Source organism: Hibiscus syriacus, unplaced genomic scaffold (assembly GCF_006381635.1).
Source record: "Hibiscus syriacus cultivar Baekdansim isolate YM2019G1 unplaced genomic scaffold, ASM638163v2 tig00112293_pilon, whole genome shotgun sequence".
Classification (NCBI taxonomy): Eukaryota; Viridiplantae; Streptophyta; class Magnoliopsida; order Malvales; family Malvaceae; genus Hibiscus; species Hibiscus syriacus.
In genome coordinates, this window is record NW_024063296.1 from 4,138,099 (window position 1) to 4,156,717 (window position 18,619).

Consider the following 18,619-nt stretch of genomic DNA (forward strand, 5'->3'; position numbering starts at 1 on the left):
TCATGGACCAAGCCCTGAATTTACCCAAATAGTGTCAGCATAAATGTTATATGCGTGATTTCTGTTTTCAAAATAGAAATCAATTTCCCAAATTTCCTCTTTTAACGTTCAACTTCCAAATCCGATTCTGACGCCGTCCAACCTCTGATCAATGATTTGAAAACACCATTGTGTTCATCATCAACTGATGAACAAACCCCTTAAATCAATTGAAGTGAAACGCTGTCAAACGCCATGAATTTCGAGTCAAACTTCAGATTTATTCTAGCACTACCGCCAAGAAAATCCTAAATTCATCGATGATCGTTGCTTCGTTTTTGACACCTCCTGCACCATCATGTTCCTTGTGCCGTTCCGAGTCCCCTGGTGTCCTCCTTGTTTCCGTCGGTGATTGCGCGTAAGGGAGGTGAAGCGGTCAAAGTTTCAGATTTGTTGAAATCGAGCTCTCCACCGTTCAAAATTGTGAACCAAGCTTAGTAAGTGTCTTAAAATGCCTTAAAATAATTTTTAGGAACTTTTTCGGAGAATTTTTGGACACTCCAAGGCGTCGCACGTGCCTCACGCGCCACCCCTACGCGTGTGGAAGTTCTTTCCGTAAATAAAAAAATTGGCGTGCTTTTTTTGTAAATATTTTTAGAATGGTGCCAATTTGTAATTAATTTATGTTAGGGTGATATTTATGTAAAATCGTTTACTGTTGACCGCCGTTGATCATTAACTTTGATCGTTGACTTAGACCGAAAAAGTAAAAAATTTTGAAAAGTCATATTTTACATTTTTCGACGTTCTGAATCCGAATCCGAAGTTCGTTTCGTCAAATTCAAACCACAAAGCTAGTTTTCATTGATTTATCACTGAGTCGATCTGTTTTTCAGAAATTAGGTCTCGTTTTTGATGAAATTTATATTGTTATTTATTTAAGGAATTATTGGAAGTTGAATTAAGGATCGAGGACGTTCGAATGAAATTTAAATGGTCGATCAGTATGGCACAAAAATCGAGGTAATACTTTACTACATTTTTATGCTTTATGGAACATGTGAATATTGGTAAATGCATGAATAAGATAATGTTGGTCTTATTTGTGTAGTTAATTAATTTCTACACTCGTTCCAAATACAGTAGAAATTTGGTAACTGATTATGGTTTAGATGAATTTTATAAGAAATTGAGGGATTTTTATAATTAAATTACAAGTTATATGTTTAGTAATAAAGAAGTCATCTGTAACTTATAAATTATTTCATCAAATGTTAAATGTTAAAGGTACTTGGATGAGAAATTATGAGAATACTGTTGAAGGGTGAAATTATGAAAATACCCTTATGTTGTAAAAATACAAGATTTGACCATGGAAGTTGGATAAGGGGTTTTTAAAGACATATTGATCTAATGAAATTATTGATGTGCATAAGAAATGCTAGTTTTGCTTAGAAAATTTGAATAACTGATTTTTAACCCCAAGAGGGTTTGAGTAAGATTCTAGCAGTCTGTTAAGGAATCATTTCAAGATCAGGAATGTTCCGGAAAGCAATTAACTATAGGATCTCTATATTATAGTTATTTTCGTTAAGAGTTAATACAAATTATTTGGTTAAGAAATTATGAAAATGCCCTGGTGAAGTAAAAATTATCTGAGTTGACCCTGGATAATAAAGTACCCCGAGATTTTATTTTTAACCCGATAAATTACGGATTTTAATTGTAAGATAATGTCTTTGTCCAAGAAATTTTTGATATTCTATTAGAAAATTTTGAGAAAGCTATCGACCCAAAAATCTCTGTGTTATGAGTAAATACCTGAAGAATGATTTATCGATGGTGCTCTTTGGTCAGAATTGTTTGAAAGGACTGAAGTAAGTGATAAGATTAAATTAAATAATAAGATCAGACGGATGGCAATGATTGAAATACATTGGATCTATAAAATGACCAAAATACCCCTGGAATGGAAATGACTCAAGAATATCACTAAGCCCAAGAATGAATGGATATACTCAAGCTTTGAAATGAATGGAAAATACGTTGAGCGCCAAAATGACCAAAATGCCCTTGTGGACTAGACTAGTAAATGTTTTAGATTAAATAAGAAATCCAAAAAAATATTGGTGTTGTACTATCCCTAAAAGTTATGGAACACAACTTAAGTGAGTAGATCAACCCTAAATCTATATCTATACCTGAATGGCATAGATATCACTTGAATGCATGTTCGTCTTCTCAAGTTTGGATTGATGACAATTCTGGAAGTATTTGGTTCAGTTCAACTCTAGAACGCATTCGGTACTAAGAAGTGGATATTCGTGAGACAGATCAACCACGAATAGCAGAATGACTTTAGTATATGACTAAATTGAACTGAAAGGAAATACAATATGTATCTGAAATTCAGAAACGTCTGAATTAATCTGGAAAATTATGAAATAACCGGGATAGACTGGATTGCTAAACGAACTAAGTAACCTCAAAGGTTGAGGATTAAATATGGGATTGGATGAGTCTGGGAAACACTATTGAATTTACATGATGAATTATCCTTATGGGTCATGAACCATGAATCAAGTACGTCTGTATTTCCTGATATAGTTGAAACATGGAAATGAAATAAAGACCTTTAGAATAATTGTTTGTCTCCTTAAGATCTATTCAGTGATGATTCTCAAGGTGATCAATGGACAATAATTTTTAGTGTTAAAGAGTGAATACACTATAAGGGCATTGAATGAACTTGTTGATATGCATTAGTCTTGGAATTGTATAACTCAAGTTGTTTGATAATCTGATCGATCGACATAAATTGTAAATATCTTGAATCTTCGTTTCTATATCTTCATCTCAAATCACTTCATTCAGGTCTGAACACGCAAGTAACATTGAAGGAAAAGATTCTGAATACCCCATTTGGTTCGATTGGGCTAAAATCTTATGAATGCAAAGTATATTCCTGAATACCTCTGATTGTTTGGGTAATGGAATCACACTCGGTAAATCTGAATCTATAATTATTATGTATAAAGGTTCCTGAACGTTTTCTTGATTCACATGAAACCATAGTGGAATTCTAAAGTATCAATCTGAAATGTCTGATTCGATCGGTTAGAAATCGATTCTCTTCAATAAGTTCTTGCTCCTGTAATTCGATCAAATTGCACAAGTTCATGTTATCCATACTGATAATTACAAAATGCCTCTGAAAAGTACTTGGATTCTCTAGTTTGTTCCCTATATATTAATAAATTGTTTTATTGTTTTAACATGTGGTACACTGAAATCTATGGTTACTGATTTATGGATGCACCAACTTAAGGGTGATGGTTTATGGAATTCTATCACTGTATAAATTGTATCTTGGAGATACAGATTTATAAAGTACAGCTGTGATCAAGTTGGAAAATTTTTATGGACCTAATGTGACTCTTAGGTAGGCTCTGCAGCCCTGAGATCATTCTCGGGTAGGCCCTACGACCCTAAGATGTATTATTAAGGTAGGCCACGTGGCCCTAAACTTTCTTGGGTAGTCTTTGAGGCCCTAATATGTTCCCTTAGGTTAACTCTTTTTACAATGGTTTTAAAATACGAGTTTAAAAAGCTATACTACGGTATGATTTATGAGATTTACTGAACTATCATATGATTAGTGTACCTATTATGATTTTATCATACTGATGGAACACACTAGACATCCTAGTCGATCTCTTAAAAAGGTGATACTATGAATGCTTCCTATGAACTGAAATATTCATGGATTCTATTCAATGAACTACCAATGGAACCTCAGATTATCCCAAAAATTTGTATATGTCTGATTAAATCAGAAATGATATGGCTTTTCATTTATCGACATGTCTTGCAGCATCATCTGGTAGTTCTGTATTACTGAGCTTTCAAAGCTCACTCTATTACTCACCATTATAGGTTAAAAGAATTGTACCAATGCAACTATCGACATCAATAAGGGAGTTTTCTGCCGTTGCTTGCAGAGTATGATGCATGTGATTAAGGGCATGTAATTGTATTTTGTTTTATATACGAGTCTGAAATTTTTTTTATTTCGAATACTGATAACTTTTATTTTGTACTCATAAATGATTTTTTGAGTGTACATGTTTTAAGAAAAGTTTTAAAAATTTTCGTTATTTTTATGGTGGGTCGCTTCAGTGGCCCTAATATGACACTCCTAATCAGATTGGGTTATCCGCATCGGTCTGAGGGGGTTACATTTAGTGGTATCAGAGCTATGGTTGAGTCAAATTTTTCAAGATAGATCGGCCGATCGAATTTAAAAAAAGATGTCTGATCAGTACATGCCTCTGGACTACAATCGTACCTCTCTGAGCTGGAACTCTAAGGTGGAATCCCTATCTGTAATGAGCAAACTTAAGTTTTCATCCGCTAGGACTCTATCGTTTTATAAAGGAATACCAATCATGTTTATCTGAATTCAGTAAAGTACCTCATGAGCCATGTGAAAATTACTCATATGAGAAATTCTGACTCGACTACGGAAAAGAAATTGGGATATGCTACTCCTCTATGAATTTATTTTCGTAACTAGAATAAATTGATTCTTCAAGGAAATATTCGTTCGGATTCTTTTTTTGAAATGAGGAAAAGTTCTGATAAGAATGTATACTCAGCTGGTTAAGGATTAGTAAAGAACCTGTACTTTTGTTAAAGCTATGTGAAGCTATGAAAGAACTGATAGAAGTTTCATTTATGCAATTATGTGACATGAATGAATTTCGAGGATAAAATTCTTTTAAGGAGGAGTGAATTGTAACACCCAATTTAGGGGCTAAATTTTCGGAATTATAAATTGATGGATTTAATTGGTATTTTGGGAAGAAAAATGAGGATTAAATTTAACGTTTTCAAAACTTGGAGCTTGTTTAGAGTTGAAGGAAATTCATGGACCAAGCCCTGAATTTACCCAAATAGTGTCGACATACATGTTATTTGCGTGATTTCTGTTTTCTAAACAGAAATCAATTTCCCAAATTTCCTCCTCTAACGACCATCTTCCAAACCCGATTCCGACACCGTCCGACCTCCGATCATCGATTTGAAAACACCATTGTGTTTGTAATCAACTGATGAACAAACCCATTAAATCAATTAAAGTGAAACGCTATCAAACGCCGTGAATTTCGAGTCAAAGTTCAGATTTATTTTAGCACTTCCACGAGAAAATCTTAAATTCATCGATGATCATTGCTTCGTTTTCGACACCTCCCGTACCATCGTGTTCCTTGTGCCGTTCCGAGTCCGCCAGTGTTCTCCTTGTTTCTGTCGGCGATGGCGCGTGAGGGAGGTGAAGCGGTCAAAGTTTCGAATTTGTTGAAATTGAGCTCTCCACCGTTCAAAATTGTGAACCGAGCTTAGTAAGTGTCTTAAAATGCCTTAAAATAATTTTTAGGAATTTATTCGAAGAAATTTTTTTCACTCCAAGGTATCGCACGCACCTCACTCGCCGCCCCTGCGCGTGAGGAAGTTCTGGCCGTAAATAAAAATTTTGGGTGCTTTTTTGTAAATATTTTTAGAATGGTGCCTAATTTGTAATTAATTTATATTATGGTGATATTTATGTAAAATCATTGACCGTTGACCGTTGACTTTGATCGTTGACTTAGACCGAAAAAGTTAAAATTTTTGAAAAGTCATATTTTACATTTTTTGACGTTCTGAATCCAAATCCGAAGTCTGTTTCGTCAAATTCGAACCCAAAAAGCTAGTTTTCACTGATTTATCATGAGTCAATCCATTTTTCAAAAATTAGGTCCCGTTTTTTATGAAATTTATATTGTTATGTATTTGAGGAATTATTGGAAGTTGAATTAAGGATCAATGACGTTCAAATGAAATTTAAATGGTCGATCAGTATGGCATGAAAATCGAGGTAATACTTTACTACCTCTTTATGCTTTATGGAACATGTGAATATTGGCAACTGCATGAATAAGATAATGTTGGTCTCATTTGTGTAGTTAATTAATTTCTACACTCGTTCCGAATATAGTAGAAATTTGGTAACTAATTATGGTTCAGATGAATTTTATAAGAAATTGAGGGATTTTTAGAATTAAATTACAAGTTATGTGTTTAGTAATAAAGAAGTCAACCTAGATCTGTAACTTATAAATTATTTCATCAAATGTTAAATGTTAAAGGTACTTGGATGAGAAACTATGAGAATACTCTAGAAGGGTAAAATTACGAAAATACCCTTATGTTGTAAAAAGACAAGATTTGACCATGGAAGTTGGATAATGGGTTTTTAAAGACATATTGATCTGATGAAATTACTGATGTGCATTAGAAATTCTAGTTTTGCTTAGAAAATTTGAATAACCAGTTTTTAACCCCAAGAGGGTTTGAGCAAGATTCTAGAAGTCTGTTAAGGAATCATTTTAAGATTAGAGAATGTTTCGGAAAGCAATTAACTATATGATCTCTATATTATAGTTATTTTCGTTAAGAGTTAATATCGAAATTATTTGATTAAGAAATTACGAAAATGCTCTGGAGAAGTAAAAATTATCCGAGTTGACCCTGGATAAGAAAGTACCCTGAGATTTCGTTTTTAACCTGATAAATTACGGATTTTAATTGTAAGATAATGTCTTTGTCCAAGAAATTTCTGATATTCTATTTAAAAATTTTGAGAAAGCTATCGACCTGAAAATCTCTGAGTTATGAGTAAATACCTGAAGAATGATTTATCGATGGTGCTCTTTGGCCAGAATTTTTCGAAAGGACTGAAGTAAGTGATAAGATTAAATTAAATAATAAGATCGGACGAATGGAAATGATTGAAATACATTGGATCTATAAAATGACAAAAATACCCCTGGAATGGAAATGACTCAAGAATAACACTAAGCTCAAGAATAAATGGATATACTCAATCTTTGAAATGAATGGAAAAACGTTGAGCACTAAAATAACCAAAATGCCCTTATGGACTAGACTTGTAAATACTTTGGATTAAATAAGAAATCTAAATAAACATAGGTGTTGTACTATCCCTAAAAGTTATGGAACACAACTTAAGTGAGTAGATCAACCCTAATGCTATGTCTATACCTGAATGGCATAGATATCACTTGAATGTGTGTTCGTCTTCTCAAGTTTGGATGGATGATAATTCTAGAAGTATTTGGTTCAGTTCAACTATATAACGCATTCGGTACTAAGAAGTGGATATTGTGAGAAGATCAACCACGAATACCATAATGACTTTAGTATATGACTAAATTGAACTGAAAAGAAATACAATATGTATCTAAAATTCAGAAAAGTCTGAATTAATCTGGAAAATTATGAAATAACTGGGATAGATTAGATTTCTAAATGAACTAAGTAACCTCAAAGGCTGAGGATTAAATATATGATTGGATGAGTCAGGAAAACACTGTTGAATTTACATGATGAATTGTCCTTATGGGTCATGAACCATTAATCAAGTACGTTCGTATTTCCTGATATAGTTGAAACATGAAAATAAAATAAAGACCTTTAGAATATTTATTCGTCTCCTTAAGATCTATTCAGTGATGATTCTCAAGGTGATTAATGGACAAGAATTGTTAGTGTTAAAGAGTGAATACACTGGAAGGGCATTGAATGGACTTGTCGATATGCATTAGTCTGGGAATTGTATAACTCATGTTGTTTGATAATCTGATCGATCGACATAAATTGTAAATATCTTGAATCTTCGTGTCTACATCTTCATCTCAAATCACTTCGATCAGGTCTGAACACCCAAGTAACGTTGAAGGAAAGGATTCTGAATACCCCATTTGGTTCAATTGGGCTGAAATCTTATGAATGCAAAGTATATTCCTGAATACCCCTGATTGCTTGGGTAATGGAATCACACTCAGTAAATCTGAATCTAGAATTATTATGTATAAAGGTTCCTAAACATTTTCCTGATGCACATGAAACCATAGTGGAATTCTAAAGTATCAATCTGAAATGTCTAATTAGATTGGTTAGAATTCAATTATCTTCAATAAGTTCTTGCTCTTGTAATTCGATCAAATTGCACAAGTTCATGTTATTCATACTGATAACTACAAAATGCCTCTGAAAAGTACTTAGATTCTCTAGTGTGTTCCTTATATATTAATAAATTATTTTATTGTTTTAACATGTGGTACACTGAAATCTATGGTTACTGATTTATGGATGCACCAACTTAACGGTGATGGTTTATGGAATTGTATCACTGAATAAATTGTATCTTGGAGATACAGATTTATAAAGTACAGCTCTGATCAAGCTGGAAAAATTTTATGAACCTAATGTGACTCTTAGGTGGGCTCTGCGGCCCTGAGATCATTCTAAGGTAGGCTCTGCAGCCCTAAGACATGGTCTTAGGTAGGCCTCGTGGCCCCGAACTTTCTTGGGTAGGCTCTCAAGCCCTAAGATGTTCCCTTAGGTTAACTCTTTATATGATGATTTTAAAATACGAGTTTAAAAAGCTCTACTACGGTATGGTTTATGACATTTACTGAACTATCATTTGATTCGTATACCTATTATGATTTTATCGTATTGATGGAACACACTAGACATCCTAGTCAATCTCTTGAAAAAGTGATACTATGAATGCTTCCTATGAACTGAAATATTCAAGGATTCTATTCAATGAACTACCAGTGGAACCTCAGATTATCCCAAAAATTTGTATATGTCTGATTAAATAAGAAATTATATGGCTTTCATTTATCGACATGTCTTGCAGCTTCATCTGGTAGTTCTGTATTACTGAGCTTTTCGAAGCTCACACTATTACTCATCATTGCAGGTTAAAAGAATTGTATCAGTGCAACTATCGACATCAATAAGGGAGTTTTCTGGCATTGCTGGCAGAGTATGGTACATGTGATTAGGGGGCATGTAATTATATTTTATTTTATATACGAGTCTGAAAATCTGTTTTATTTCGAATATTGATAACTTTTATTTTGTACTCATAAATAATTTTATGAGTTTACAAGTTTTAAGAAAAGTTTTAAAATTTTCTGCTATTTTTACGGTGTGTCGCTCTGGTGGCCCTAATGTGACACTCCAGTTCGGATCAGGTTATTCGCATCGGTCTGAGGGGGTTACACGTTAAGTATAAGTCTCTGATGAGGATAAGAGTAAGTAAGAGATTGTATATTTCTTGGGGACCGTAAGCCCTTTATAGTTGATTTAATAATCAGTTATTGTGTATACTTATAACTCTGCCCCTTATCGAATTATAAATGTAACTTTAATAGCATCTACACTTTTATTTCCATAACACTTCTAATACCTTATGACTTTATAACATAATTGGTCACTTAATTTATGTCATATTTTATGATAATAATATACATTATAAATATGTTTCCATAATTATAGATTTTAATCTAACAATCTCCCACTTGGGCAACATATGTTACTTAATAAATGGATAACCTTTTGAGATCAAAATTTATTATCATACAATAGGTATTAAATAACAATCTCATCCATCAACTATATCCATATAGGATCAAAGAAGACTTTGTCATATATATCATGACTAGACAATTCAATGGTTACGTATACAAACATAGTCAAATGACATAGATCAATCATGGAGCGTAGCATGGAAATTACATGTAATGTGAACCACTCATGTCTATTCCAAACTGGTCCTCTTTAAACATTAGTGAGATCAAATTTAACCAAAACTAGAGTGTATAACCCAAAACAAACTTTATTTCTAAATAAATCAACTTTAAAATATATATCCTTAAGCTGAAGTTGTGTTTATAATAAACGAGCATTAAAATTACAATCTTTCACTAAAAACAAATATCATTAAATGATATTACACCCACATGAGTAGAGTGCTCATGAGAGGAATTGGGTTACAGTTCTTTAGTAAGTGCATTTAGAAGTTTGTACCAACATGCTCTATAAACACATAATCACTTTATATCTTATTTAAGAACCAGAAACATAATGTCTATGTGCTTACACTAAATATGTTTTTGTTATATATGAAAAAAAGGGCTTCAACTTAGTTGTCACAAAATAACTCAAGTGGTATTTCTTATCAATTCATAATTAGAAGTTCATGTGACAAAATTTTGTATTCATATTCCAATAATTCAGGATCCATAAACCTGATGATCTCTTAGTTACTAGACCTCCGATAAGTGAGCACGTAACATTTTTGTTCTTAAATATTTATGAATCTATTTGCCTGTTATCCAATTATACATTCCCAAATTGCTTAAATTTCTTCTTAATATCCTAAAATCATACGCTAGTTTGAATTCATATAAACCTAAGTATACATTAAATTCTTTATTTATTTTGAAGCTTAAGGAACATTTTACATTTCTTTAGTTTCAAAATCATCCTTATGGAACCGATCAATGCTAAACATGGTTCCTTTAGCAAAAAGGGGTATTATTTGATTTACTCCCACTAAACTTATAATATATACACTTATCAACTAAATTCATCTCAAAATTATATCAAATTATCTTTTAATTGTAAAATTTATAAACCATCAAAATGATATACCTTAAAATATCAAATCCTTCAAACTTTAGAAACAAATCAAATCGAAACAGAACAAAAGAAATTTTGATTATCAATTATTGAACATGGCATGAGATGATACCATTTGTTAAAACTAAATCATAATAAATATGAAATTAATTAGGATCTAATGATGTCAAATCATCAAGAATAAAACAAATACTAGATGTGGAAGCGTACCTGAATTAATTGATAGGTTGAGATCCTTGAATCTTTCTTTGGTTGTGATCTTCTAATAATATAGAGTTCCCTTAAGTATAAAGTCTCGAACGAAGATAAGAGTAAATATGGGATTGTCTTTTTCTTTGGGACCATAACCCCTTTATATAGCTAATTTAAGAATAAATTATTTTATATACTTATAATTGTGTTCCTTATCTAATTATAAATAAAACTTTAATAGTATCTACACCTTTATTTCCATAACACTTCTAATACCTTATGACTTTAGAACATAATTTGTCACTTAATTTATATCATATTTTATGATAACGATATATATTATAAATATGTTCCCTTAATTATGGATTTTACTCCAACAATCTCCCACTTGGGAAACATATGTTTCCTAATAAATGTATACCCTTTTAAGCTTAAAATTTGTTATCAAACAATAGGCATTTTATAATATTCTTGTCCATCAACTATATCCATATAGGATCAAAGTGGCCTTTTCCATATTTATAATGACTAGTATAATCAAAGGTCACGTATACAAACACAATTAAATGACATAGATGAATCATGGAGCGTAGTATGGAAATAAAATGTAATGTGAACCACTCATGTCTATTTCCAACTAGTCCTCTTTAAACATTAGTGAGATCAAATTTAATCCAAAGTAGAATGAATAAAGGAAACAAACTTTTTTTGTACAGAAAATGATATTACAAACTAAAATTGTGTTTATAATAAACAAGCATTAAAATTACAAACTCCCACTAATACCAAATATTCTTAAATGGTATTACACTCACATGAGTAGTGTGCTCATGAAATAGCTTGAGCGACATTTCTTTAGTAAGCGACGTTATGAGTTCTGTTTTGGTTTCTAAACTTTGTTTTTTTTTTAATTTATACCTAATGTTTTGTTTAGGTTTTATTTTGGTACTCTTCGTAAAAAACTTAACAAAGATGTTGATGTGTTACCATAAGTAGTGTCACGTCATCATTGAAAAATAAAATAAATGTCATGTCAACTGTTCTATTACTTTTTTAATGAAGGGTATCAAATTCAAACTTAAATTAAACTTTAGGTATTACTTTTAAAAAATAAAATTTAAATATCAAAATAGAATAAAAAAGCAATAGTTGAACTACTAAAAATTGTAGTTTACCCAATCTTTTTAACTATTCTTCTGCTAGTGTAAAAGTTAAATTTATACATTACAACCGGGGCTACAACCCTTTATGCCCCAATAACCCCCATATCCATATGAGATTGTGGTGTATTGACATGATTAAACTAAAATATTATGATCACCATATCATATTCTTATTGAATCAACCTTTAACATATAATTAAATTAAAATAAATATACAATCGATATTTAGATAAAGATATGAAAAGCACTAACATATAAAAATACTAATATAAATTATTCGTATATGAGATTGTGATGTATTGATGTGATTGAAATCTGATCTTTTATCATCTAAGATTTTGGATAAAGAGTCATGAATTATGAAATTTGATTTGTGATGTAAATAAATGATTGCTTTTGAACAAGTCGTGTTGATATTGTGTTATATTGTAAAAAGAATCAAACAATAAGAAGACAAAAAAAAAAAAATAGATATGAGAATAAGGAGAGAATTATGCATTATTATCTCAATATGATGGGAATGATCTCTCTAAACTGCATAATTGTAGGCATAATAAAGAGTAGATAGAATAATCCAAATGGATATTATAGTTCTAATAATAAACTATATCACAATCATATTTAATATATAGTATTTTTTTGTAATAGAATTTCATATAAATAAATATTCATAGCATGAAATAATTTTCAAAAATATATATTAAGCCTTGTGAAATGAATAATTTAATTAGAATTTAAGATACTCTCAATAACAAATAGATTAAATTGAGGGATTTTTTTAATATAATTTTAGGCTTAATACAAGGTAGTATTTGTTTAAATATTCTCAATGATTTGATAATAAATATTTATACTCGTACATACACAGTGTTCGAATCTGATACTTTAAAAGATGTCGATAGTCTTTTAACAATGAGGTTGTTTAATTTGTGCAATTTAGGGATACTTTTGAAAAGTTTACCTGCTAAATTGCAACATTCCACGTTGGGGGCCGCTAGTCGTTTATAATATTTTTTAAGAAAACAATCAACTTTAAAATGTATATATAGCAAATAACTTTTATTAAATTTTATTTTATAATAATTATATTCTAAAATTTGTAATATTTTTAAAATTATTAATAAAATATTTTTATTTAATGAATTATATATTATAAGTTTATTTATTAACATTTAATACTATATTAGTAGTAAAAACGAACGGCTATACCAAATAAAATTTAAGTTTAGATATAAATTTTAGGTCTAATAGTAAAAAACGAACGGCTAGAAGAAATAAATTTTAAGTTTTTAAATTTTAGGTCTAATGATATTTTCGACCCTCAGATTTCTTAGAAACTATTTTAGTCCTTAAAATTTTCTTTTGTATGTTTTTACCATCATACTTTTTAGTTTTTTTTTCTTTCAATTGAACCACCTGAAGGAAAAGTAACAGACTTGTTAAGTTGATATCAGCTATTTTTAAAATGTTTTTATTATTTTTATATTTTAAATAATTTTAACTAGTTTATTTATATATTTTTATTTTTTAATATCATATTTTTTAGCAAAATATATTTTATTAGTTTAAATTTTTTTTCATTTTATTGCAAAATAGAAAAAAAATAAAAAAATAAAAACTTAACTAATGCATTGATAAAAATATAAAATAATTAACTTTAGATTGCTACTTTTATTATTTTCCGTTAGTTCATTTTGACTAAAAAATAAGAACTTTAGAGTTGAAAAAATAATTAATTAAGAGGATAAAAATATAATTAAACCCTTAAATGTTATAAAATCAAGTCATAATTCGATCAATCTTTATAAATTAATTAATCTATTCATAAAGATAAAATTATCTTTTAAAACCGCATAACTATTTATAAAACGACACCTTATTCAAAGATCCTTAAGCTGATTACTTGAATAAATTTCTTTTCATCCATTTTCCAAATGTTTATAATTTACTATATTTTTATAAAAAGGATAAGATAGATAGAAGCATCCAATTATAAGTTAAGAATAAAATTTTCAGTCTAAAGGGAAAAAGTTATTCTTCCCAGCAACCTAAGCTTGTAATCTATTACTTTTGGTCAAGATAGGAAAGTCCATATTCCTTCATGCAAATTTTCAGCTTTGTTTTCTTATATGATTTGGTCATGATCACTTGGGGAAAAAGGAGATAAAAAAAACAAAGAAAAGTAAGCTAGATTCTCTTGTTTATGGATATTTATTATCCATATGATTAGAATAAAATTCAGTTTATTAATATAAAATCAAATTATCTGGTTGATGTATAGGGATGGACCAAGGAGACAGATGAAGGCAGTAAAAATAAAAATAATATATATATATATATATATATATATATATATTAAATATTTTATTTATATTTTTTTATAGAAAATCTGTTTTTGTATTCCAAAAATTATAAATTCACTCTCAATATAAAATCGTATATTCATCCTGTTTATGCGCGCATATATTATTAAACCTTTGCGTCAACTGTCACAGCAATAACTTAAAAGTTTATTATAAAGTATTATAGTTTATTTTATATTCAATTAAATTCTTAAAATATAGATATAAACAAATAGTTTATAATTGTAAATTTGTAGGTTCAAACTAGGATGGGCATTAGTCGGATTGGGTCTGACCCAATCTGACACAAATAATATATTTATTAAAAATATTTTATTCAATAAAAATAGTTTCATTTAAGAGAATAATATATACGGATATTATTGTAATTATCTCTAAATATATAAGGTAAAATTATAATTTTTCCGGGTCGGGTCGGGACGAATATTATTCACCCTAAATCCGAACCCGACCTGACCCGAACATAATCTTAAAATAAATTTGACTCGACTCGACCAGAACCCACTTTTTTTAAAAAAAATCCGATCAAATCATATCAAATCGAATATGATCGGATCGGATCGAAACGGAACCCGTCGGATTTTGGTCCCATGTCTATCCCTTAAACAAATCTTAATTTTGATAAAGAGCATATCTTTTTTTTTTTGGAGGGTTTCCTCACAAATGTCTAGATCCCTTCAAGCCAATTATTTCTTCTTTTCGGTAAAATGCCGACTGTGGGAAATTATTCCTTCATAAACAGGGAAATTTTGTGAAAGAAAAATGTTTTTCATATACACACTTATTTTTGGAGTAAACTAACGATAATATCTTATATTTTATATTATAAATACATAAATTATGTATATCAAAATTTGAATAGAGTAAGTTGTATATTTTCATTTAATATATATAAATAGATAATTAAATATATATTAATAAATAATATTTTTATCAATATGATAAAAATATCATATTATTTAAAAATTTTACGTGCAGGAAGATTACAATTATATTACTAAATCCAATAATTATATGGTTAAAAAATTTAGGATGAAACCGAGTAGGATTAGAGATGGAACAAGGGGTGGGTGGGGACAATCATCCTTAAAATTTTATAATTTTTTCTTCTTTAAATTTTATAAGTTTACCTGTCAAAATGGTTTTTTTCCGGGAGGGGAGAAAGGGGTTCCGTTTTAAAAAACTTTTTGGAGGACTGGTTAGTGATAAAACGTGGTTAGAGGAGTCGCCACCAATCTTTGATTAGGGTATGATTGGGCACCCAAAAATAAATTTGACATTTTAATAAATATTTTTTAATTAAAACAACAAACCTGTTGTCTGCATTACCAAATTTGAGTTCAGGAGTCGGTTACGTGTGGGGAAGGATTAGCACCTTACAACGCCCTAAATCGGTACCTAGTCGATTAATTAATTTTCTTTGCAATAAAATTTACAAGTTTGAGTTTAATTTAATTTAATATCCCCTAAAAATAATATTATTTGAAATTTTGGATGAAAGATAATAATATTTAATTATTTCCTATCAAGAAGAATAGATTTCTCATACCTTGAACCAATCGATTCATACTCCAATCGAAATAAAGAAATATTAAATTACATTCTAAATTTCACTACCAAATTCAAAATAATAGCCCGCAGAATAATTTAAAAAGTGAAAACGATAATATCTAATTATTTCCAATCGATAATAAATGACCTTTTATGCATTAAGATAGTCATTTATTACACTGATTGAAATAAACATATATTACTATTTTGTCTTAAAATTACATAGTGATTCGAATGAAAATGATAATATCTAATGATTTCCAATCGAGAATAAATGACCTCTCGTACCTTAAAGCAGTCATTTATTACTCGGACAGAAACGAAAAGATAATACTATTCTCAACGTCGATTCGAATGTTACTATTTTGAAAATATATTGGAAAACACATTCGAAAATAAAACAAATAAAAACATAACAAACAAGTATTTAATTAATTATTTTATCGATATTTAATGAGAATAAGGATGTTCAATTATTTAAATATCTAGAGACGAGACCTTAGATTGAATCTAATAATCTTTTCTCGATGAATTTAATTAAATGAACATTGTATTTTTCTCAATCCTCGAATTTTAAAAATGAAATCGATTTAATTCGTGTCACTAAATAGGATAAACTATCATTTTAAAATTATCGAAAGTATCTTTCTTATACGTTAAGACAGTCACTTTACAACAATATTAAAATGATCGAATATTGCCCTTAGTCAATTTATTTTGATTTAAGTCGAGGGATGCTTATGAGGCTATCATACAAAATTAACTAGGACTAAAATGAATTAAAATGCAAACAACATGCAAAAATAAAAATAAAAGCAGGGCTAAAACATAAATAATCAAATAATCATGCAAAAATTAAAAAAATACAAGGGACTAAATGAACATTTACAATATTAAGTGCTAAAATAAAAATAAATAAAACATGGAGTTAAATCAAAATAAATTTAAATTACATGGCCGAATTAAAATAAATAAAAATATATATTCAGGTTCGAAATATAAAAATGCAGAAATACAGGGGCTACATAGAGAATATACCTAAAAATAAATGTCATGCATAAAAAGAGTACATTACAGAAATAATCCCTAAATATTTAAAAAAAAAAGTCACTTCAAGATTGAAATGAAAAAACTCGTTAAACATGCAAGGACTAAACTGAAAATAACCCTAAAAATATAAAACATGCATAAAAGTGAGTAAATCACAAAACAATCCCTACATGAACTAACATGAAACAAATGGCTAAACAAGGGGGACCAAAATGCGATTAAACCAAAAAATTATATAACACAAACATAAATGGCAAAATTATAAAAATGGCCCCCTAAAACTTTTCCTATAAGTACTAACCTTTTCTTATTTCATTTTAATTTTTCATTTTAATTTGTTTTAAATTTTGTAGAGATAATCTCTAACTTCTCTCTAGAAATATGGCCGGTCGACGGCAGTTTACCTTCGTCGGCCACTGTTCCACCATCGTCGGTCATCGTCTCCAGTGGCTGCTAGCCTCCAAAATTCACCAGGAGCCTCAGCTTGACCTCTCCGTCACTGATATGGGCTCAATTTCGCACGAAACAAACTCTAAAAAATGGCCGAGAACCTTCGAATTTCATGGGCTCCGATCTCTTTTCTACGTCGTTGAATCGAGCTCAAACCAAAGTATATTAGTCCCCTCGTTGGTGCGGTCCTTCTCACCGTCAGATACGCGAGCTGACCCTCTGAATATCAACGATGTGCGGCCGAAGCTAACTCTCCTCTATTTTCTTCACTTTTATATTTTTTATTCGAATGTTCAAAATAAAAATGAAAAAAAGATAAAATAAAAATACTAAAAATTTACCTTGGAAACTTACAAATTTTTCTCATTCTTTATTGTTTTCTCGAACTAGAAAAGAAAAACCAAGAGCCCTTACAGATTCTTATTCGGGGTTTTATAAGCCCAGAATCTTAAATAAGTTTTTTTTTGATAAAAAATGATTACAAAAAAAATCAGTATTTGCGTGTGGTTTTGTATTTGTGATTTCTTATGGATTGACTTGTTGATTATGACATTGCAGGGGCTCTATTGGTGGCTACAATGGTGGTTGTCGGTTGGTGGAGCAAGGTAGTGGCTGCCGATTGGGCATCTGTTGCGGTGACAGGCTCGATCTGGACTGCCGGATGGTCCAGATCGAACGGTTTAGGAAACAGAAGCTGTGATGTTAGGGTAAAACCCTAAATTAGATTAGGCTTTAAAACATCTCGGGTCGGGTTGTTGGGCTCTGAGTTTTTTTTGGTCTGATGTATATTGGTGGGCTAATACTTGTATTTGGGCTCCGAGTTTGATGTAATTGAGGCCCAATTTTGGGTTATAAATTTGGCCTAAAAAAAGGGAAAATAAAATTAATTAGAAATAGTAATAATAATAGGACGAAAAAACGAGTGTCGATAGCTTCCCCTCTTTGCCCATTCTTGTTAGATATGTTACGTTGCACTCAGGGATCATATCAGAGAATGTTGATCCATTCCACTGTCACTCAGGGAATATCAAATCTTGAAAGAGAGGGATTTGTTTCACTTCTTTTGACGGGAATATCAGATCTTGAGGGAGTTGATCCATTCCTCTGTCACTCAGGGAAGATTGAATCGGGGCAGACTTGTTCCGCTGTCACTTAGGGAATATCAAATCTTGGAAAGTGAGACTTAATCCACTTCTTCTAAAGAGAATATTAGATCTGGATGAGTTGATCAATTCCGCTGTCACTCAGGGAAGATTGAATCGGGCATACTTGTTCCGTTGTCACTCAGTGAATATCAAATCTTGGAAA